Below are 23,480 nucleotides of genomic sequence, written 5' to 3' on the forward strand. Positions count from 1 at the left end.
AGCTTCACCGCTTCAACCCCCGCCAGCGCCACCGCTGTCGCGGTCATGCCTTTCACCATGCCCTATATCCCGGGGGCAGCCTGGCTACCCCAGTACTCAGGGGAGTCACATACCCTGCAGGACTTTAGAGAAAGGCTGGATAGCCTCTTCCAGGTGTACCCCCTCACAGAAGAGCAAAAAGTGAGCATCCTGGTGGCCCAATTAACCGGAGCAGCCCGAAGGGAGGTAAAGTCCTGGCCACCTGGGGGGAGGACTGTCGCAGGGATACTAACCCGGCTGAAGGACACCTTTGATACCCGCACCTCAGCCGAGATCAAGCTTAGATTCTACGGGTGCAAACAGCGGGCCCATGAGAGTATAAGGGACTATGCCCTGAACCTACAAGAGGCCCTGAGAGCCGTTAAGCAGACCGACCCTGACGGCGTGGGAGACGAGGACAGGCTGTTGACTGAACAATTTATAGAGGGTTTATATTGCAATGCCCACCGAACCCAGTTGCGGGCAATGGCCCTACAGGACCCTCATCTGGGATTTGCACAGTTCAAGGACAGAGCCATCCGGGTGCTCCGAGAACCGGCACCGGATGGCGTTGTGACCCACAGGCGCCCAGCTATCACTTACCACCAGGAGGCGGCGCCCTTGTCGGCAGGGCCTGTAGGGGCTGATGCGCAGGCTTTGAACAATGACCCGGCTCCAGACCTGCACCATCAGGTCCAAGAGCTAGCTAAAAGCGTTGCTGCGTTAACCCGAACTGTGCAGTCTTCACAGGCTTCCACTCCAGGGAAGATCCAGCTGGCATCCGGACCGGAGAACATCCCGTGGCGTCGACCAAGGAGGACCCCACCGGCCAGAGGAAGACCCAGTGACCGGTACAACGAGGACGGACGACCCATCTGCCGCCGCTGCAATCAACCCGGACATATGGCAAGGTACTGTCCTTTAAACTGGCACAACCTGGGGGTAGAGGGCCAACCCCCAGGAAAAAGACCACAAGGCCCATCGAACTGGTGCGACAAATATGTCGGAGGGCGTCCAGTCTTGCCTGTGGTACTGGATGGCATCCCTATGAGTGCCCTACTGGACACCGGGTCACAGGTCACCACCATTCCGTACGTGCTCTTCAAGCAGTACTGGAATGACTCGGATATAACCCGCTACCCTGACGACGACTTGAGTATCATCGCCAGCAATGGTCAGCCCGTGCCACAGATCAGATTTAAAGAGGCGACCATTAAAATTGGTAGAGTCGAACTGGCAGCACAGGGACTGATTATTGTAGACATTGACAAACACGAGAGTCACCCAAAGATAACGCTAGGAACTAATGTAATTGAAAATTGTCTTGCAGAGGTGATTTTCCTTTTACAACAGGTTGCCAAGAACGCCAGCTCCGGCGAGCAGCGAGTGCTCCAGAAAGAGATCCGGGCACTGAGGCGACGGCAACAGGTGGAACTCTCCGGCGGTGAGATTGGTAGCGTAAGAATGTGTGACCCTTTCCCTATTGCCATGCCCCCAAAAAGTGAAATGATGATTTGGTGCCGGGCAGCTATTGGTCCGAGAGGTAGGGATTACCAGGCAATGGTAGAACCAGTTTACTCAGACAGTAGGCCCACCATTTTGACAGCACGGGGGGTGGTTCATGTACGCCATGGGAGGGTGCCCGTTTGCCTAATAAATATCGGGAAGAGGGAAGTATACCTACCCCGGTATGCCACGCTAGCCAAATTATATACCATCAACCAAAACTCTATACAGTCTGTGGAAGCCTTGCCTCCATCTCACCCGGAGGAAGGTAACGGCTCTAAGAAAGTAATGGAGGATTGGTGTCAGCAACTACACTTGGGAACTGACTCCACTCCCTCCCACCAGAAACAGGGAGTCTACCGGGTGGTTCAAGAGTATGAGAGAGTGTTTAGTAAACACCCGTTAGACTTCGGGCGAGTTAAGGGGGTAGAACACCGCATCCCCACGGGAGATCATCCTCCCATAAAAGAGAGGTATCGACCCGTACCCCCTGCACATTACCAACACGCCAAGGGGATGCTTAGAGACATGAAGGAGGCTGGGGTAATCCGGGATAGCTGTAGCCCCTGGGCAGCCCCACTAGTTTTAGTCAAAAAGAAAGACAACACTATGAGGATGTGTGTAGATTACCGGAAAATCAATCGTATCACACACAAGGATGCGTACCCTTTACCAAGGATAGAGGAGTCTTTGGCTGCTTTAAGATCTGCTAACTTCTTCTCTACCTTGGATCTCACTAGCGGGTACTGGCAGGTTCCTGTAGCAGAGGCGGACCGGGAGAAGACCGCATTCACCACCCCGATGGGACTTAGCGAGTTTACCTGTATGCCGTTTGGACTTTGTAACGCACCCGGAACCTTCCAACGATTAATGGAGTGCTGTCTGGGACACAAAAACTTCGAGACGGTCCTGTTGTACCTGGACGATGTCATCGTATATTCCAAGACTTATGAGGACCACCTGAAACATCTGGCGGAAGTGTTCGAAGCCCTGGCAAGTTACGGCCTGAAGGTGAAACCCTCTAAGTGTCACCTCCTGAAGCCAAAGGTGCAGTACCTGGGACACGTGGTGAGCGCTGACGGAGTGGCTCCCGACCCTGATAAGATCACCGCAATTAAGGAATGGCCAAGTCCCTCCAGTATAAAGGAAGTGCGGCAGTTCCTTGGGTTGGTAGGCTATTACCGCAGATTCATCCCCGGTTTCACCAAAAAGGCAGCTCCCATGCAGGACCTCCTGATAGGCCAGTCCCGGAAGGCCAAGAACCAGAAGCCGCCCTTCAGATGGGAGAAGTTAGAAGAAGAGTCCTTCCGCCAGCTGAAGATGGCCCTCACGGGGGATGAAATCCTGGCGTACCCCGATTACAGCCAGCCCTTTATCCTCTACACTGACGCAAGTAACATCGGGCTAGGAGCTGTGCTGTCCCAGATCCAGCAGGGGAAAGAACGAGTAATCGCTTACGCCAGCCGAAAACTGCGACCCACCGAGAGAAACCCGGAGAATTACAGCTCCTTTAAGCTAGAGTTCCTGGCAGTGGTGTGGGCAGTCACCGAACGCTTTATGCACTACCTCGCTTCTTCCCGGTTCATCGTGTACACGGATAACAACCCGTTGACACACCTGGACACAGCAAGACTCGGTGCCCTAGAGCAGAGATGGATGGCTCGTCTGTCCAACTACGAGTTCACAATCAAATACCGGGCAGGACGCTCCAATACCAACGCGGACGCCCTGTCCAGGATGCCAAATCTACCGGACGTAGGAGAAGATCCAGAGGAACTGGAAGAAGTCGAACTCCCTGCGTTCCACCGTCATGGGACTATCCAGTGTTCCCACCGGGTAGGGAGTAAGCAAGCCGCTACGTTTAACCCCTTGCCTCACTACAACTGGGCGGAAACGCAAGACAGCGACCCTGCCGTCCGGCTGGTAAAGGAGATGCTGACTCGGCCAGAGGCTCGCCTTGACCCAGACGCTCCGGAGGAAGCCAAGCAACTGTGGGCAGAAAAGAGTAGACTGTTCCTTTACAAGGGGAAGTTGTGCCGCAGAATGGTTAACTCCCGGACGCATGAACTAATCTGGCAAATAGTGGTGCCACGAAGAGACGCAGCCATGGTGATGGAGGCATACCACGACGGGGCTGGACACTTCGGATGGAAGAAGCTGGAGTTCCTGCTGCGCGAGCGGTTCCACTGGGTAGGCATGAGGGGAACCATCGAGAGGTGGTGCAGAGACTGTGGCCCGTGCAACCTAAGAAGGAAGGACCGTGCCAGCCAGAAGACTCCCCTGCAGTCCATCGTCACCCGGCAGCCGTTGGAACTGGTAGCCTTGGATCATGTAAAACTGACCCCAAGCAGAAGTGGCTACGTCTACGCGTTAACCATCGTGGATCATTACTCCCGGTTTCTGGTTGTCGTCCCCGTCAAGGACTTAACGGCTCAAACAGCAGCTAGAGCTTTTCAGCGGCACTTTTGCCGTCCACACGGTTACCCGGACCAAGTGCTGACTGTGATGAACCTGTAGCCGCCATCTTGGTAATGATAAATCATATCCAGGGATGGCCACACTTCAGCAGCCCCCACCCTTGGGACCTTCTGTTAAAACGTCAACTAGATAGTTTCCCCCCATCCAGGCTCCTGTAAGATAAGAAGCCTACTTAACACTTGAATGCTAGGAGCTTCAAAGACTTCGAGAGGAAACACAGCCAGCAGGGGGGGGTGCTTCGTCTATCTGTACCTGACCATTTGTCCCATAGGACTAGTTTCTTTGTCTGTCACAAGCATGGAGGCATAAGATATAGAAACATGAAAAGTACACGCATGTTGCGTGGGATGGGCCAATAAAAAAATATCACGGTGTCCCGGAGCCATTGCGCACACAAGCCTCCGCGGTAGACGTTTGTACGTGCTCTGGAAGCCAAGATATAGCGCTGAGCCATTCCTGAGGACCGTATGGTATCATAATTGATATCAAAAGGTCGGTTACGGCGGCCCGAATCCGTGGGAACCCCTGTGGGTATCCTGAGACCATCCCAGAAGAAGTTATTGGGTTCCTTAGAATTTGGGCTTCTGATCGAAGTTAGACCTGAGGGTGGAGACTGAGCCAGCTGACCTCACCAGCAGTGGGCGGGACGGGGCAGGTAAGATAGCAGGACAGACAAGAGACAAGTCAGTCTTGACCCAAGAGTGGTGTGCTGAACATCTGAGCACCAGCTGAGGCCACCAAGGGGAGGAGCAGTTTGACCATGCGGTGGTAGGCCTCAGCCTGTAACAAAGAACCGTGCCTGCGATCGCAGAATCCTCTCCCTGCGTCACAAGAAAATCAAGAAACCGGTAACTGATATGCTGTGGTGATTCTGTGTGTTGTATTCCATTGTTGTATAGTTTAGCCTGACCTTATACCTGTGTATATTTAGTTGTATATCGTGTATCTAGTGTATTATTATAATCAATTACCTCAAGTAATTGTGGGCCTGCCTTTTATTCTGCATAACGAACGCACGTCCGTGTGAGCTCGGCTCAAGCCAAAACGCTACCCAGGGTTGGTTCCTGACCCGATATAGGCCCATTCACGGACTGGGCGTATATCTAAAATAGGGACTGGTGGCAGCATACCAACTGGGGATTGGGGAAGGCTGGTAGTGACGGTCGGAGGTTCAGATATATATATTCCTGGCGCGGCCAAGGAAGATATATATACCGCCCTCACTACAGAGGGCCCCGATACCCAGTAGGTTACAGGACAGTCTCCCTGGCGACCGCTTATCCTAGGTGCAGTTCCTTGACTGACCTGAGGCTAAGAGGGCGCTAGCGAGTTGTGCTGTGTAGTGACGTTACGGTTTAGTGACGTTGAAGGGATAACACACTACCGTGTTCCCTGCGCTGGTTGCAGCTTCCTGGCACTACTTTCTCTAGGTGCAGTACCTTGACTGACCTGAGAGGTAAGGGGGCGCCAGAGAGCTGCACCCACCGGCCGGCTTTCACCACACTGACGGACCAGGGACCTGCCTTTGAAGCGGAGGTCTTCCAGGAATTCTGCAATCTGTATGGCTGCCGGAAGATAAGGACGACACCCTACCATCCGCAAACTAATGGACTTTGTGAGAAAATGAACCAGGTGGTAATGGATCTTCTGAAAACGTTGCCCCTGGAAGAACGCAGTCTGTGGCCTGAGAAGTTGCCCGATCTGGTGGACCTATACAACCACATCCCGGTAGGTTCCACCAACTGTACCCCGGCTTACCTAATGAGGGCGAGACCTGGTAAGTTACCTGTTGACCTGGAAATGGGAGTCCTGACACCCGAGGACACTTCACCAGAAGCAGACTGGGACACAGAGAGGCAGCAGCAGTACCGGAGAGTACAGGAGAGCGTGGAGCGAAGTCTCTGTCAGGCTAGGGAAAGACAAGAGAAAACTTACAACCAGCATGCTCCCGCTGTTCCCCTGGTACCCGGAGAGCAGGTCTTGAAGAGAAAAAGACGGCTCCACAAGTTGGACGACCAGTGGGAGAAGGACCCGTACACCGTACTGCCCTCAAGCCACGACAACCCAAAGGTCTGTACCATCAGTAAAGATGGAGGGGAAACCACAACCATTGTATCCCGGGATCACCTGAAGAAGTGTCCCGAACAGCTACGGAACCCTGAAGAGGAACAAGAAGACCCTCGACCCGTAGAGGAAAGGGAAGACATGGTTAGTACTGTGCTCGGAGACTTCCCTCGGTCTTGGACTCAAGTCAATGGCGCAGTTGTGGTACCCGTACTCACCTTCCTCCAACCCGCATCCCAAGCACCTACGGAGCGACAGGTAGAGCTGGAAGAGCAGCCGGTCCAGGAGGCAGAAGACTCCACACAAGCAGAACAGGAGGATCAACCCTCTGCTTATAGTGAGCCTGCCGTACCCCTAGTGAGCCAAAGAGCCGGTAGACAGCTGCCCAGTTTACCCTTGACAGCTCCTACACCCTGTAGTTCAGGGCTAGACAGTCAGCTCCGTAGGTCCACTAGGGCCACTAGAGGCCAGTTACCCGCACGTTGGAGGATTTGAAATGTATAAGTTGTTTTATTTGTGGTTACCTGTTTTTCTTATTGCTTGTGTATAATTATGTGTTTCTAGTTGTTTATAGGAGTATTTGGTGTACATAGTTGGAGCGTAACCCAGGACGGACTAAAGACTGTTAAGGACTCGGGGCAGAACAGACCCCTACCTGGTTACGTCTCCCTGTTTTGGTGAAATGGACACCTTGCTTTCTTCAAAGACTGCACCCGGTTACGGATATCCGTGACCACCTTTATGTGTTTCTTCTTATTGTACTATTATTGTTGTTATATCTTGTTATGTTTTTCTAAAATATGTTTAGTCCCGGAGTACTAAATTTCACTAGGGGGGAATGTGGCACCCCAGGGGTCTGGTTTCCACAGTAATGTAATGTTATGTCTGAGAGCAGGTGGGAGGTCCTTTGGTCAGGGATCCTGTGCATGCCACACCTCCTGCCCAGTCTTGGGAGGGGAAGAACTTCCCCTATATAAACCCGGGGCTGAGGCAGGGTTAGGAGTAGAGAAGAAGCAGAGACAAGAAACAGTCATAGGAAGAAACAGCAGAAGCTCAGTGGGAGCAATACTACTATGAGTCAGGGGCTGGCAGCTGCAGAGCTCGCCCTGACTGAGAAGCTTTCTTACCGGACCCGGCGTCCGAGGCTGTGGGGACTAACTCTTACCCAGCAGCAGAAGCCGACCGGCAGGGGATTTCAGGTCCTCAGGCCCAGAAACCCGAAGGCAAGGTCACACGCGTGGGACCAGCACCGCCAACGTGGAGCGGAAGCCATTAGAAGGCCCCGAGTCACCGGCCATACGGGTGAGCACCACACGGCACACTCAGGGACGTGGGCTACTTATATCCGCTTCTAGCAAGGTAGCCAGAAGAGTACAGTCAGTTTGGGAGGCCTACAACTCCGCCTGGCCAGGGGAGATCCCATCTGCTCAAGGACTGACCAGGCCCCGTTCGCTAGCAAGTACTCTGGGAGGGTCTATCGTTGTTACCAGTAAAGACCCTGAATTACACCGCACCGTCTCTGAGTGGTTCCTGCTACCCCCATCTTCCACGTCGGCTGCCCTGAGGCCATACCCCTCCCGTTGGGGGTTATACTATCACGCTGCACAATTCTACATCGGCCTCAGCGGTCTGCCCTGCAGCGGCAGCTCCATAGCTGCAAATCAACGGGTGGCGTAGTCGACACTCAAATAACACCTATCAAGACTGCCATACACTGAGTTTGACTCCCTGGGCACGGACCGGGTCCCCGCCACTCGGAGACTACAACCCTCATCTGATCCGGTTCCGGGTAAGCCCCCGAGAGCGAGACGCTGCGCGACACAGCAGGCCCAGGGGCGCGTCACACACATGCTCCTTTCTTCTTTTCATTTGCTTTCTCTCTTGCGCTATTTAATCCTTGCAAAATACCAGCATCCTTCTCATCACCGTGGGCCTCCAGCATTGTTGCTTATTTACTTTTAATACTAAGCTTCTTTTCACCAGGACCAGCAACTCCCGCATGACTGGAGGCAACCACCGCTGACCTGGAGGCAACCACCGGTAACCTGGAGGCCAGTTTACAGCACAACCCAAGCAAAACACCTTTGCAGGCCACACGACCCCCCCGAAGATCAGCTCAAATTCACTCGCAACCATCTCACCCTCTTCCTTCATTCACTCCTGGGCGTTTCGCTCCACCCCAAGTTGCGGGTCCAGCTTGCTCTTTCTGTCACATCCCCGCGATGAACGGTTTAGCCTGCAAACAAACAACACCTATAGGGACGGCACAGCCTATGCATCGGTCCTTCGGAGACCGCCCCAGAACGGCCAGAGTTCTCGTCCCCACGCAAGCCTGAGGAAGGCTGGCCGGTCGATGGGCCAAGCAGCGTCTACTGGCCATACCACCTTGGATACGTCCGATCTCGGAAGCAAAGCAGAGATGGGTTCGGAAATACTTGGTTGGGACACCTCCTGAGAACACCAGGTATTGTAGACAATTTTGATGACGTTTTGCCATCTTGCGCAGCTCGGCTAGCATGGAGTGGCGCCTTGCTGGACACCGACCTTACGTAAAGTAGAGGATGGAAGTCCCAAGCCGCCCAAGCCCCCCAAGACCTCTAAGATAAGGACGCAACCCCGCCGCCTCTACCAGGCCTCACACCGAGCTCCTTGCCACGGCTAGGAGTGCTTATTGACCCCGCAGCGGGCCGTATGCAAATGATGGCGTTAAAAGCATCTCGCGCTGTGAAGGGGCCAGGCTTTCAGCAGCTGCCCAGGGGATGGTTTTAGAGGGCGACCGCCTAACGAGGGCCAGCAGAAGTAACGTCTTCTTCTTCAAAGAAGCTTGTGTAACTAACCCAATCAGACAGCTGCCCAGGAGCTAACCTCAGTGCTAGGAAGGAGCGGGAGGGAATTGAGGGGGTGGTTCCTGCAAAGGCCCTGAAATAATAATAAGACAGGCAGGAGAGTCTGACGCATGGTGGTGGAAAAGCTGCAGGTGCAAATAGGGAATGTGGTCTCGTGCGAGCAACTTGTGCATGCTCGCTGTGTGTGAGTGTGCGCTTCCTAGGTACGGCGCGCTGCAGACAGTCAAAAGGGTTGCTCCCTTTCATTAAAAGTTAATCCCCGGCTGCAGGCTATTAGAAAGCAACTAACCGCGCTCTACTCACCCTACCCAGGTCTACCGGTGAGTCTCGCCGCTGCTCCCGGCCTGTGGCATTGGCCACGGCAGCCGATCAGTGAGCTCAGCGGCTCTGAGCGGGGCGTTCTGTCTACAAGACCTTTTTAAGGAGCCAGCAAAAAAGTGAAGAGAAAGGAAAGCACAAAAGCACCTTGTCTTACTAAGCACTGGAAAGGGCAGCCGGCAACCGGACGTCAAAGTGGAAAAGCAGCAAGTGAGAGGCCTGTCTCTGCCTTTGGCCACACCACCCTGAACATGCCCGATCTCGTCTGATCTTGGAAGCTAAGCAGGGTTGGGCCTGGTTAGTACTTGGATGGGAGACCGTCTGGGAATACCAGGTGCTGTAGGCTTTTGCTTTTTCTTACTTCCACCAGCAGGGGTCACTCTCCTCTATGCCTTTTTTCCATTCCTTTTTTCACAAGCGCACACATGCTCCTTTCTTCTTTTCATTTGCTTTCTCTCTTGCGCTATTTAATCCTTGCAAAATACCAGCATCCTTCTCATCACCGTGGGCCTCCAGCATTGTTGCTTATTTACTTTTAATACTAGGCTTCTTTTCACCAGGACCAGCGACTCCCGCATGACTGGAGGCAACCACCGCTGACCTGGAGGCAACCACCGGTAACCTGGAGGCCAGTTTACAGCACAACCCAAGCAAAACACCTTTGCAGGACACACGGCCCCCCCGAAGAGCAGCTCAAATTCACTCGCAACCATCTCACCCTCTTCCTTCATTCACTCCTGGGCGTTTCGCTCCACCCCTAGTTGCGGGTCCAGCTTGCTCTTTCTGTCACATCCCCGCGATGAACGGTTTAGCCTGCAGGAGACCCTGCGCCGAGACATTTTTAAACACATCTGATGCGGCAGGTGTTTCATTGCTCAACAAACAACACCTATAGGGACGGCACAGCCTATGCATCGGTCCTTCGGAGACCGCCCCAGAACGGCCAGAGTTCTCGTCCCCACGCGAGCCTGAGGAAGGCTGGCCGGGCGATGGGCCAAGCAGCGTCTACTGGCCATACCACCTTGGATACGTCCGATCTCGGAAGCAAAGCAGAGATGGGTTCGGAAATACTTGGTTGGGACACCTCCTGAGAACACCAGGTATTGTAGACAATTTTGATGACGTTTTGCCATCTTGCCCAGCTCGGCTAGCATTGAGTGGCGCCTTGCTGGACACCGACCTTACGTAAAGTAGAGGCTGGAAGTCCCAAGCCTCCCAAGCCCCCCAAGACCTCTAAGATAAGGACGCAACCCCGCCGCCTCTACCAGGCCTCACACCGAGCTCCTTGCCACGGCTAGGAGTGCTTATTGACCCCGCAGCCGGCCGTATGCAAATGATGGCGTTAAAAGCATCTCGCGCTGTGAAGGGGCCAGGCTTTCAGCAGCTGCCCAGGGGATGGTTTTAGAGGGCGACCGCCTAACGAGGGCCAGCAGAAGTAACGTCTTCTTCTTCAAAGAAGCTTGTGTAACTAACGCAATCAGACAGCTGCCCAGGAGCTAACCTCAGTGCTAGGAAGGAGCGGGAGGGAATTGAGGGGGTGGTTCCTGCTAAGGCCCTGAAATAATAATAAGAGAGGCAGGAGAGTCTGACGCATGGTGGCGGAAAAGCTGCAGGTGCAAATAGGGAATGTGGTCTCGTGCGAGCAACTTGTGCATGCTCGCTGTGTGTGAGTGTGCGCTTCCTAGGTACGGCGCGCTGCAGACAGTCAAAAGGGTTGCTCCCTTTCATTAAAAGTTAATCCCCGTCTGCAGGCTATTAGAAAGCAACTAACCGCGCTCTACTCACCCTACCCAGGTCTACCGGTGAGTCTCGCCGCTGCTCCCGGCCTGTGGCATTGGTCGCGACGCTGACATTCCGTCGACAGCGCGGCAGCCGATCAGTGAGCTCAGCGGCTCTGAGCGGGGCGTTCTGTCTACAAGACCTTTTTAAGGAGCCAGCAAAAAAGTGAAGAGAAAGGAAAGCACAAAAGCACCTTGTCTTACTAAGCACTGGAAAGGGCAGCCGGCAACCGGACGTCAAAGTGGAAAAGCAGCAAGTGAGAGGCCTGTCTCTGCCTTCGGCCACACCACCCTGAACATGCCCGATCTCGTCTGATCTTGGAAGCTAAGCAGGGTTGGGCCTGGTTAGTACTTGGATGGGAGACCGTCTGGGAATACCAGGTGCTGTAGGCTTTTGCTTTTTCTTACTTCCACCAGCAGGGGTCACTCTCCTCTATGCCTTTTTTCCATTCCTTTTTTCACAAGCGCACACATGCTCCTTTCTTCTTTTCATTTGCTTTCTCTCTTGCGCTATTTAATCCTTGCAAAATACCAGCATCCTTCTCATCACCGTGGGCCTCCAGCATTGTTGCTTATTTACTTTTAATACTAGGCTTCTTTTCACCAGGACCAGCGACTCCCGCATGACTGGAGGCAACCACCGCTGACCTGGAGGCAACCACCGGTAACCTGGAGGCCAGTTTACAGCACAACCCAAGCAAAACACCTTTGCAGGCCACACGACCCCCCCGAAGAGCAGCTCAAATTCACTCGCAACCATCTCACCCTCTTCCTAAATTCACTCCTGGGCGTTTCGCTCCACCCCAAGTTGCGGGTCCAGCTTGCTCTTTCTGTCACATCCCCACGATGAACGGTTTAGCCTGCAGGAGACCCTGCGCCGAGCCATTTTTAAACACATCTGATGCGGCAGGTGTTTCATTGCTCAACAAACAACACCTATAGGGACGGCACAGCCTATGCATCGGTCCTTCGGAGACCGCCCCAGAACGGCCAGAGTTCTCGTCCCCACGCGAGCCTGAGGAAGGCTGGCCGGGCGATGGGCCAAGCAGCGTCTACTGGCCATACCACCTTGGATACGTCCGATCTCGGAAGCAAAGCAGAGATGGGTTCGGAAATACTTGGTTGGGACACCTCCTGAGAACACCAGGTATTGTAGACAATTTTGATGACGTTTTGCCATCTTGCCCAGCTCGGCTAGCATTGAGTGGCGCCTTGCTGGACACCGACCTTACGTAAAGTAGAGGCTGGAAGTCCCAAGCCTCCCAAGCCCCCCAAGACCTCTAAGATAAGGACGCAACCCCGCCGCCTCTACCAGGCCTCGCACCGAGCTCCTAGCCACGGCTAGGAGTGCTTATTGACCCCGCAGCCGGCCGTATGCAAATGATGGCGTTAAAAGCATCTCGCGCTGTGAAGGGGCCAGGCTTTCAGCAGCTGCCCAGGGGATGGTTTTAGAGGGCGACCGCCTAACGAGGGCCAGCAGAAGTAACGTCTTCTTCTTCAAAGAAGCTTGTGTAACTAACTCAATCAGACAGCTGCCCAGGAGCTAACCTCAGTGCTAGGAAGGAGCGGGAGGGAATTGAGGGGGTGGTTCCTGCTAAGGCCCTGAAATAATAATAAGAGAGGCAGGAGAGTCTGACGCATGGTGGCGGAAAAGCTGCAGGTGCAAATAGGGAATGTGGTCTCGTGCGAGCAACTTGTGCATGCTCGCTGTGTGTGAGTGTGCGCTTCCTAGGTACGGCGCGCTGCAGACAGTCAAAAGGGTTGCTCCCTTTCATTAAAAGTTAATCCCCGGCTGCAGGCTATTAGAAAGCAACTAACCGCGCTCTACTCACCCTACCCAGGTCTACCGGTGAGTCTCGCCGCTGCTCCCGGCCTGTGGCATTGGCCGCGACGCTGACGTTCCGTCGACAGCGCGGCAGCCGATCAGTGAGCTCAGCGGCTGTGAGCGGGGCGTTCTGTCTACAAGACCTTTTTAAGGAGCCAGCAAAAAAGTGAAGAGAAAGGAAAGCACAAAAGCACCTTGTCTTACTAAGCACTGGAAAGGGCAGCCGGCAACCGGACGTCAAAGTGGAAAAGCAGCAAGTGAGAGGCTTGGCTCTGCCTACCGCCACACCACCCTGAACACGCCCGATCTTGTCTGATCTCGGAAGCTAAGCAGGGTCAGGCCTGGTTAGTACTTGGATGGGAGACCGCCTGGGAAAACCAGGTGCTGTAGGCTTTTGCTTTTTCTTACTTCCACCAGCAGGGGTCACTCTCCTCTATGCCTTTTTTCCATTCCTTTTTTCACAAGCGCACACATGCTCCTTTCTTCTTTTCATTTGCTTTCTCTCTTGCGCTATTTAATCCTTCAAAATACCAGCATCCTTCTCATCACCGTGGGCCTCCAGCATTGTTGCTTATTTACTTTTAATACTAGGCTTCTTTTCACCAGGACCAGCGACTCCCGCATGACTGGAGGCAACCACCGCTGACCTGGAGGCAACCACCGGTAAACTGGAGGCCAGTTTACAGCACAACCCAAGCAAAACACCTTTGGAGGCCACACCACCCCCCCAAAGAGCAGCTCAAATTCACTCGCAACCATCTCACCCTCTTCCTTCATTCACTCCTGGGCGTTTCGCTCCACCCCTAGTTGCGGGTCCAGCTTGCTCTTTCTGTCACATCCCCGCGATGAACGGTTTAGCCTGCAGGAGACCCTGCGCCGAGTCATTTTTAAACACATCTGATGTGGCAGGTGTTTCATTGCTCAACAAACAACACCTATAGGGACGGCACAGCCTATGCATCGGTCCTTCGGAGACCGCCCCACGCGAGCCTGAGGAAGGCTGGCCGGGCGATGGGCCAAGCAGCATCTACTGGCCATACCACCCTGAACACGCCCGATCTCGTCTGATCTTGGAAGCTAAGCAGGGTCGGGCCTGGTTAGTACTTGGATGGGAGACCACCTGGGAATACCAGGTGCTGCAGGCTTTTGCTTTTTCTTACTTCCACCAGCAGGGGTCACTCTCCTCTATGCCTTTTTTCCATTCCTTTTTTCACAAGCGCACACATGCTCCTTTCTTCTTTTCATTTGCTTTGTCTCTTGCGCTATTTAATCCTTGCAAAATACCAGCATCCTTCTCATCACCGTGGGCCTCCAGCATTGTTGCTTATTTACTTTTAATACTAGGCTTCTTTTCACCAGGACCAGCGACTCCTGCATGACTGGAGGCAACCACCGCTGACCTGGAGGCAACCACCGGTAACCTGGAGGCCAGTTTACAGCACAACCCAAGCAAAACACCTTTGCAGGCCACACGACCCCCCCGAAGAGCAGCTCAAATTCACTCGCAACCATCTCACCCTCTTCCTTCATTCACTCCTGGGCGTTTCGCTCCACCCCAAGTTGCGGGTCCAGCTTGCTCTTTCTGTCACATCCCCGCGATGAACGGTTTAGCCTGCAGGAGACCCTGCGCCGAGCCATTTTTAAACACATCTGATGCGGCAGGTGTTTCATTGCTCAACAAACAACACCTATAGGGACGGCACAGCCTATGCATCGGTCCTTCGGAGACCGCCCCAGAACGGCCAGAGTTCTTGTCCCCACGCGAGCCTGAGGAAGGCTGGCCGGGCGATGGGCCAAGCAGCGTCTACTGGCCATACCACCTTGGATACGTCCGATCTCGGAAGCAAAGCAGAGATGGGTTCGGAAATACTTGGTTGGGACACCTCCTGAGAACACCAGGTATTGTAGACAATTTTGATGACGTTTTGCCATCTTGCCCAGCTCGGCTAGCATTGAGTGGCGCCTTGCTGGACACCGACCTTACGTAAAGTAGAGGCTGGAAGTCCCAAGCCTCCCAAGCCCCCCAAGACCTCTAAGATAAGGACGCAACCCCGCCGCCTCTACCAGGCCTCACACCGAGCTCCTTGCCACGGCTAGGAGTGCTTATTGACCCCGCAGCCGGCCGTATGCAAATGATGGCGTTAAAAGCATCTCGCGCTGTGAAGGGGCCAGGCTTTCAGCAGCTGCCCAGGGGATGGTTTTAGAGGGCGACCGCCTAACGAGGGCCAGCAGAAGTAACGTCTTCTTCTTCAAAGAAGCTTGTGTAACTAACCCAATCAGACAGCTGCCCAGGAGCTAACCTCAGTGCTAGGAAGGAGCGGGAGGGAATTGAGGGGGTGGTTCCTGCTAAGGCCCTGAAATAATAATAAGAGAGGCAGGAGAGTCTGACGCATGGTGGCGGAAAAGCTGCAGGTGCAAATAGGGAATGTGGTCTCGTGCGAGCAACTTGTGCATGCTCGCTGTGTGTGAGTGTGCGCTTCCTAGGTACGGCGCGCTGCAGACAGTCAAAAGGGTTGCTCCCTTTCATTAAAAGTTAATCCCCGGCTGCAGGCTATTAGAAAGCAACTAACCGCGCTCTACTCACCCTACCCAGGTCTACCGGTGAGTCTCGCCGCTGCTCCCGGCCTGTTGCATTGGCCGCGACGCTGACGTTCCGTCGACAGCGCGGCAGCCGATCAGTGAGCTCAGCGGCTGTGAGCGGGGCGTTCTGTCTACAAGACCTTTTTAAGGAGCCAGCAAAAAAGTGAAGAGAAAGGAAAGCACAAAAGCACCTTGTCTTACTAAGCACTGGAAAGGGCAGCCGGCAACCGGACGTCAAAGTGGAAAAGCAGCAAGTGAGAGGCCTGTCTCTGCCTACGGCCACACCACCCTGAACACGCCAGATCTTGTCTGATCTTGGAAGCTAAGCAGCATTGGGCCTGGTTAGTCCTTGGATGGGAGACCGCCTGGGAATACCAGGTGCTGTAGGCTTTTGCTTTTTCTTACTTCCACCAGCAGGGGTCACTCTCCTCTATGCCTTTTTTCCATTCATTTTTTCACAAGCGCACACATGCTCCTTTCTTCTTTTCATTTGCTTTCTCTCTTGCGCTATTTAATCCTTGCAAAATACCAGCATCCTTCTCATCACCGTGGGCCTCCAGCATTGTTGCTTATTTACTTTTAATACTAGGCTTCTTTTCACCAGGACCAGCGACTCCCGCATGACTGGAGGCAACCACCGCTGACCTGGAGGCAACCACCGGTAACCTGGAGGCCAGTTTACAGCACAACCCAAGCAAAACAACTTTGCAGGCCACACGAACCCCCCGAAGAGCAGCTCAAATTCACTCGCAACCATCTCACCCTCTTCCTTCATTCACTCCTGGGCGTTTTGCTCCACCCCAAGTTGCGGGTCCAGCTTGCTCTTTCTGTCACATCCCCGCGATGAACGGTTTAGCCTGCAGGAGACCCTGCGCCGAGCCATTTTTAAACACATCTGATGCGGCAGGTGTTTCATTGCTCAACAAACAACACCTATAGGGACGGCACAGCCTATGCATCGGTCCTTCGGAGACCGCCCCAGAACGGCCAGAGTTCTCGTCCCCACGCGAGCCTGAGGAAGGCTGGCCGGGCGATGGGCCAAGCAGCGTCTACTGGCCATACCACCTTGGATACGTCCGATCTCGGAAGCAAAGCAGAGATGGGTTCGGAAATACTTGGTTGGGACACCTCCTGAGAACACCAGGTATTGTAGACAATTTTGATGACGTTTTGCCATCTTGCCCAGCTCGGCTAGCATTGAGTGGCGCCTTGCTGGACACCGACCTTACGTAAAGTAGAGGCTCGAAGTCCCAAGCCTCCCAAGCCCCCCAAGACCTCTAAGATAAGGACGCAACCCCGCCGCCTCTACCAGGCCTCACACCGAGCTCCTTGCCACGGCTAGGAGTGCTTATTGATCCCGCAGCCGGCCGTATGCAAATGATGGCGTTAAAAGCATCTCGCGCTGTGAAGGGGCCAGGCTTTCAGCAGCTGCCCAGGGGATGGTTTTAGAGGGCGACCGCCTAACGAGGGCCAGCAGAAGTAACGTCTTCTTCTTCAAAGAAGCTTGTGTAACTAACCCAATCAGACAGCTGCCCAGGAGCTAACCTCAGTGCTAGGAAGGAGCGGGAGGGAATTGAGGGGGTGGTTCCTGCTAAGGCCCTGAAATAATAATAAGAGAGGCAGGAGAGTCTGACGCATGGTGGCGGAAAAGCTGCAGGTGCAAATAGGGAATGTGGTCTCGTGCGAGCAACTTGTGCATGCTCGCTGTGTGTGAGTGTGCGCTTCCTAGGTACGGCGCGCTGCAGACAGTCAAAAGGGTTGCTCCCTTTCATTAAAAGTTAATCCCCGGCTGCAGGCTATTAGAAAGCAACTAACCGCGCTCTACTCACCCTACCCAGGTCTACCGGTGAATCTCGCCGCTGCTCCCGGCCTGTGGCATTGGCCGCGACGCTGACGTTCCGTCGACAGCGCGGCAGCCGATCAGTGAGCTCAGGGGCTCTGAGCGGGGCGTTCTGTCTACAAGACCTTTTTAAGGAGCCAGCAAAAAAGTAAAGAGAAAGGAAAGCACAAAAGCACCTTGTCTTACTAAGCACTGGAAAGGGCAGCCGGCAACCGGACGTCAAAGTAGAAAAGCAGCAAGTGAGAGGCCTGTCTCTGCCTACGGCCACACCACCTTGAACACGTCTGATCTCAGAAGCTAAGCAGGGTCAGGCCTGGTTAGTACTTGGATGGGAGACTGCCTGGGAATACCAGGTGCTGTAGGCTTCTGCTTTTTCTTACTTCCACAAACAGGGGTCACTCTCCTCTATGCCTTTTTTCCATTCCTTTTTTCACAAGCGCACACATGCTCCTTTCTTCTTTTCATTTGCTTTCTCTCTTGCGCTATTTAATCCTTGCAAAATACCAGCATCCTTCTCATCACCGTGGGCCTCCAGCATTGTTGCTTATTTACTTTTAATACTAGGCTTCTTTTCACCAGGACCAGCGACTCCCGCATGACTGGAGGCAACCACCGCTGACCTGGAGGCAACCACCGGTAACCTGGAGGCCAGTTTACAGCACAACCCAAGCAAAACACCTTTGCAGGACACACGACCCCATTGAAGAGCAGCTCAAATTCACTCGCAACCATCTCACCCTCTTCCTTCATTCACTCCTGGGCGTTTCGCTCCACCCCAAGTTGCGGGTCCAGCTTGCTCTTTCTGTCACATCCCCATGATGAACGATTTAGCCTGCAGGAGACCCTGCGCCGAGCCATTTTTAAACACATCTGATGCGGCAGGTGTTTCATTGCTCAACAAACAACACCTATAGGGACGGCACAGCTTATGCATCGGTCCTTCGGAGACCGCCCCAGAACGGCCAGAGTTCTCGTCCCCACGCGAGCCTGAGGAAGGCTGGCCGGGCGATGGGCCAAGCAGCGTCTACTGGCCATACCACCTTGGATACGTCCGATCTCGGAAGCAAAGCAGAGATGGGTTCGGAAATACTTGGTTGGGACACCTCCTGAGAACACCAGGTATTGTAGACAATTTTGATGACGTTTTGCCATCTTGCCCAGCTCGGCTAGCATTGAGTGGCGCCTTGCTGGACACCGACCTTACGTAAAGTAGAGGCTGGAAGTCCCAAGCCTCCCAAGCCCCCCAAGACCTCTAAGATAAGGACGCAACCCCGCCGCCTCTACCAGGCCTCACACCGAGCTCCTTGCCACGGCTAGGAGTGCTTATTGACCCCGCAGCCGGCCGTATGCAAATGATGGCGTTAAAAGCATCTCGCGCTGTGAAGGGGCCAGGCTTTCAGCAGCTGCCCAGGGGATGGTTTTAGAGGGCGACCGCCTAACGAGGGCCAGCAGAAGTAACGTCTTCTTCTTCAAAGAAGCTTGTGTAACTAACTCAATCAGACAGCTGCCCAGGAGCTAACCTCAGTGCTAGGAAGGAGCGGGAGGGAATTGAGGGGGTGGTTCCTGCTAAGGCCCTGAAATAATAATAAGACAGGCAGGAGAGTCTGACGCATGGTGGCGGAAAAGCTGCAGGTGCAAATAGGGAATGTGGTCTCGTGCGAGCAACTTGTGCATGCTCGCTGTGTGTGAGTGTGCGCTTCCTAGGTACGGCGCGCTGCAGACAGTCAAAAGGGTTGCTCCCTTTCATTAAAAGTTAATCCCCGGCTGCAGGCTATTAGAAAGCAACTAACCGCGCTCTACTCACCCTACCCAGGTCTACCGGTGAGTCTCGCCGCTGCTCCCGGCCTGTGGCATTGGCCGCGACGCTGACGTTCCGTCGACAGCGCGGCAGCCGATCAGTGAGCTCAGCGGCTGTGAGCGGGGCGTTCTGTCTACAAGACCTTTTTAAGGAGCCAGCAAAAAAGTGAAGAGAAAGGAAAGCACAAAAGCACCTTGTCTTACTAAGTACTGGAAAGGGCAGCCGGCAACCGGACGTCAAAGTGGAAAAGCAGCAAGTGAGAGGCCTGTCTCTTTCTACGGCCACACCACCCTGAACACGCCCGATCTCGTCTGATCTTGGAAGCTAAGCAGGGTTGGGCCTGGTTAGTACTTGGATGGGAGACCACCTAGGAATACCAGGTGCTGCAGGCTTTTGCTTTTTCTTACTTCCACCAGCAGGGGTCACTCTCCTCTATGCCTTTTTTCCATTCCTTTTTTCACAAGCGCACACATGCTCCTTTCTTCTTTTCATTTGCTTTCTCTCTTGCGCTATTTAATCCTTGCAAAATACCAGCATCCTTCTCATCACCGTGGGCCTCCAGCATTGTTGCTTATTTACTTTTAATACTAGGCTTCTTTTCACCAGGACCAGCGACTCCCGCATGACTGGAGGCAACCACCGCTGACCTGGAGGCAACCACCGGTAACCTGGAGGCCAGTTTACAGCACAACCCAAGCAAAACACCTTTGCAGGCCACACGACCCCCCCGAAGAGCAGCTCAAATTCACTCGCAACCATCTCACCCTCTTCCTTCATTCACTCCTGGGCATTTCGCTCCACCCCAAGTTGCGGGTCCAGCTTGCTCTTTCTGTCACATCCCCGCGATGAACGGTTTAGCCTGCAGGAGACCCTGCGCCGAGCCATTTTTAAACACATCTGATGCGGCAGGTGTTTCATTGCTCAACAAACAACACCTATAGGGACGGCACAGCCTATGCATCGGTCCTTCGGAGACCGCCGGAGAACGGCCAGAGTTCTCGTCCCCACGCGAGCCTGAGGAAGGCTGGCCGGGCGATGGGCCAAGCAGCGTCTACTGGCCATACCACCTTGGATACGTCCGATCTCGGAAGCAAAGCAGAGATGGGTTCGGAAATACTTGGTTGGGACACCTCCTGAGAACACCAGGTATTGTAGACAATTTTGATGACGTTTTGCCATCTTGCCCAGCTCGGCTAGCATTGAGTGGCGCCTTGCTGGACACCGACCTTACGTAAAGTAGAGGCTGGAAGTCCCAAGCCTCCCAAGCCCCCCAAGACCTCTAAGATAAGGACGCAACCCCGCCGCCTCTACCAGGCCTCACACCGAGCTCCTTGCCACGGCTAGGAGTGCTTATTGATCCCGCAGCCGGCCGTATGCAAATGATGGCGTTAAAAGCATCTCGCGCTGTGAAGGGGCCAGGCTTTCAGCAGCTGCCCAGGGGATGGTTTTAGAGGGCGACCGCCTAACGAGGGCCAGCAGAAGTAACGTCTTCTTCTTCAAAGAAGCTTGTGTAACTAACCCAATCAGACAGCTGCCCAGGAGCTAACCTCAGTGCTAGGAAGGAGCGGGAGGGAATTGAGGGGGTGGTTCCTGCTAAGGCCCTGAAATAATAATAAGACAGGCAGGAGAGTCTGACGCATGGTGGCGGAAAAGCTGCAGGTGCAAATAGGGAATGTGGTCTCGTGCGAGCAACTTGTGCATGCTCGCTGTGTGTGAGTGTGCGCTTCCTAGGTACGGCGCGCTGCAGACAGTCAAAAGGGTTGCTCCCTTTCATTAAAAGTTATTCCCCGGCTGCAGGCTATTAGAAGGCAACTAACCGCGCTCTACTCACCCTACCCAGGTCTACCGGTGAGTCTCGCCGCTGCTCCCGGCCTGTGGCATTGGCCGCGACGCTGACGTTCCGTCGACAGCGCGGCAGCCGATCAGTGAGCTCAGCGGCTGTGAGCGGGGCGTTCTGTCTACAAGACCTTTTTAAGGAGCCAGCAAAAAAGTGAAGAGAAAGGAAAGCACAAAAGCACCTTGTCTTACTAAGCACTGGAAAGGGCAGCCGGCAACCGGACGTCAAAGTGGAAAAGGAGCAAGTGAGAGGCCTGTCTCTGCCTACAGCCACACCACCCTGAACACGCCCGATCTTGTCTGATCTCGGAAGCCAAGCAGGGTCAGACCTGGTTAGTATTTGGATGGGAGACCGCCTGGGAATACCAGGTGCTGTAGGCTTTTGCTTTTTCTTACTTCCACAAGCAGGGGTCACTCTCCTCTATGCCTTTTTTCCATTCCTTTTTTCACAAGCGCACACATGCTCCTTTCTTCTTTTCATTTGCTTTCTCTCTTGCGCTATTTAATCCTTGCAAAATACCAGCATCCTTCTCATCACCGTGGGCCTCCAGCATTGTTGCTTATTTACTTTTAATACTAGGCTTCTTTTCACCAGGACCAGCGACTCCCGCATGACTGGAGGCAACCACCGCTGACCTGGAGGCAACCACCGGTAACCTGGAGGCCAGTTTACAGCACAACCCAAGCAAAACACCTTTGCAGGCCACACGACCCCCCCGAAGAGCAGCTCAAATTCACTCGCAACCATCTCACCCTCTTCCTTCATTCACTCCTGGGCGTTTCGCTCCACCCCAAGTTGCGGGTCCAGCTTGCTCTTTCTGTCACATCCCCGCGATGAACGGTTTAGCCTGCAGGAGACCCTGCGCCGAGCCATTTTTAAACACATCTGATGCGGCAGGTGTTTCATTGCTCAACAAACAACACCTATAGGGACGGCACAGCCTATGCATCGGTCCTTCGGAGACCGCCCCAGAACGGCCAGAGTTCTCGTCCCCACGCGAGCCTGAGGAAGGCTGGCCGGGCGATGGGCCAAGCAGCGTCTACTGGCCATACCACCTTGGATACGTCCGATCTCGGAAGCAAAGCAGAGATGGGTTCGGAAATACTTGGTTGGGACACCTCCTGAGAACACCAGGTATTGTAGACAATTTTGATGACGTTTTGCCATCTTGCCCAGCTCGGCTAGCATGGAGTGGCGCCTTGCTGGACACCGACCTTACGTAAAGTAGAGGCTGGAAGTCCCAAGCCTCCCAAGCCCCCCAAGACCTCTAAGATAAGGACGCAACCCCGCCGCCTCTACCAGGCCTCACACCGAGCTCCTTGCCAAGGCTAGGAGTGCTTATTGACCCCGCAGCCGGCCGTATGCAAATGATGGCGTTAAAAGCATCTCGCGCTGTGAAGGGGCCAGGCTTTCAGCAGCTGCCCAGGGGATGGTTTTAGAGGGCGACCGCCTAACGAGGGCCAGCAGAAGTAACGTCTTCTTCTTCAAAGAAGCTTGTGTAACTAACCCAATCAGACAGCTGCCCAGGAGCTAACCTCAGTGCTAGGAAGGAGCGGGAGGGAATTGAGGGGGTGGTTCCTGCTAAGGCCCTGAAATAATAATAAGACAGGCTGGAGAGTCTGACGCATGGTGGCGGAAAAGCTGCAGGTGCAAATAGGGAATGTGGTCTCGTGCGAGCAACTTGTGCATGCTCGCTGTGTGTGAGTGTGCGCTTCCTAGGTACGGCGCGCTGCAGACAGTCAAAAGGGTTGCTCCCTTTCATTAAAAGTTAATCCCCGGCTGCAGGCTATTAGAAAGCAACTAACCACGCTCTACTCACCCTACCCAGGTCTACCGGTGAGTCTCGCCGCTGCTCCCGGCCTGTGGCATTGGCCGCGACGCTGACGTTCCGTCGACAGCGCGGCAGCCGATCAGTGAGCTCAGCGGCTCTGAGCGGGGCGTTCTGTCTACAAGAGCTTTTTAAGGAGCCAGCAAAAAAGTGAAGAGTAAGGAAAGCACAAAAGCACCTTGTCTTACTAAGCACTGGAAAGGGCAGCCGGCAACCGGACGTCAAAGTAGAAAAGCAGCAAGTGAGAGGCCTGTCTCTGCCTATGGCCACACCACCCTGAACACGGCCGATCTCGTCTGATCTTGGAAGCTAAGCAGGGTCAGGCCTGGTTAGTACTTGGATGGGAGACCGCCTGGGAATACCAGGTGCTGTAGGCTTTTGCCTTTTCTTACTTCCACAAGCAGGGGTCACTCTCCTCTATGCCTTTTTTCCATTCCTTTTTTCACAAGCTCCTTTCTTCTTTTCATTTGCTTTCTCTCTTGCGCTATTTAATCCTTGCAAAATACCAGCATCTTTCTCATCACCGTGGGCCTCCAGCATTGTTGCTTATTTACTTTTAATACTAGGCTTCTTTTCACCAGGACCAGCGACTCCCGGCTGACTGGAGGCAACCACCGCTGACCTGGAGGCAACCACCGGTAACCTGGAGGCCAGTTTACAGCACAACCCAAGCAAAACACCTTTGGAGGCCACACGACCCCCCCGAAGAGCAGCTCAAATTCACTCGCAACCATCTCACCCTCTTCCTTCATTCACTCCTGGGC

The 23,480-nt window shown here is 54.0% G+C and overlaps 7 non-coding genes and 2 pseudogenes across 7 annotated transcripts; all 9 read left to right on the plus strand.

Moving 5' to 3' along the window:
• Nucleotides 1-9,457: 9,457 nt before the first annotated feature.
• Nucleotides 9,458-9,576, plus strand: LOC141266466 (5S ribosomal RNA). The gene has a single exon (XR_012320503.1). It is a non-coding gene; the product is annotated as a 5S ribosomal RNA (ribosomal RNA).
• Nucleotides 9,577-11,282: 1,706 nt separating this feature from the next.
• Nucleotides 11,283-11,401, plus strand: LOC141266271 (5S ribosomal RNA). Its single transcript, XR_012320321.1, has one exon. It is a non-coding gene; the product is annotated as a 5S ribosomal RNA (ribosomal RNA).
• A 1,706-nt stretch (nucleotides 11,402-13,107) lies between these two features.
• On the plus strand, nucleotides 13,108-13,226 carry LOC141266848 (5S ribosomal RNA). Its single transcript, XR_012320869.1, has one exon. It is a non-coding gene; the product is annotated as a 5S ribosomal RNA (ribosomal RNA).
• Nucleotides 13,227-13,859: 633 nt separating this feature from the next.
• On the plus strand, nucleotides 13,860-13,978 carry LOC141266770 (5S ribosomal RNA). The gene has a single exon (XR_012320795.1). It is a non-coding gene; the product is annotated as a 5S ribosomal RNA (ribosomal RNA).
• Nucleotides 13,979-15,684: 1,706 nt separating this feature from the next.
• On the plus strand, nucleotides 15,685-15,803 carry LOC141268422 (5S ribosomal RNA; annotated as a pseudogene).
• Nucleotides 15,804-17,509: 1,706 nt separating this feature from the next.
• On the plus strand, nucleotides 17,510-17,618 carry LOC141269317 (5S ribosomal RNA; annotated as a pseudogene).
• A 1,706-nt stretch (nucleotides 17,619-19,324) lies between these two features.
• On the plus strand, nucleotides 19,325-19,443 carry LOC141266737 (5S ribosomal RNA). The gene has a single exon (XR_012320764.1). It is a non-coding gene; the product is annotated as a 5S ribosomal RNA (ribosomal RNA).
• A 1,706-nt stretch (nucleotides 19,444-21,149) lies between these two features.
• LOC141267233 (5S ribosomal RNA) lies at nucleotides 21,150-21,268 on the plus strand. The gene has a single exon (XR_012321243.1). It is a non-coding gene; the product is annotated as a 5S ribosomal RNA (ribosomal RNA).
• Nucleotides 21,269-22,974: 1,706 nt separating this feature from the next.
• Nucleotides 22,975-23,093, plus strand: LOC141266876 (5S ribosomal RNA). The gene has a single exon (XR_012320897.1). It is a non-coding gene; the product is annotated as a 5S ribosomal RNA (ribosomal RNA).
• The last annotated feature ends 387 nt before the right edge of the window (nucleotides 23,094-23,480 follow it).

Source organism: Phyllobates terribilis, unplaced genomic scaffold (assembly GCF_046119375.1).
Source record: "Phyllobates terribilis strain yellow unplaced genomic scaffold, ASM4611937v1 Scaffold_4__5_contigs__length_816908805, whole genome shotgun sequence".
In the NCBI taxonomy this organism is placed as follows: domain Eukaryota; kingdom Metazoa; phylum Chordata; class Amphibia; order Anura; family Dendrobatidae; genus Phyllobates; species Phyllobates terribilis.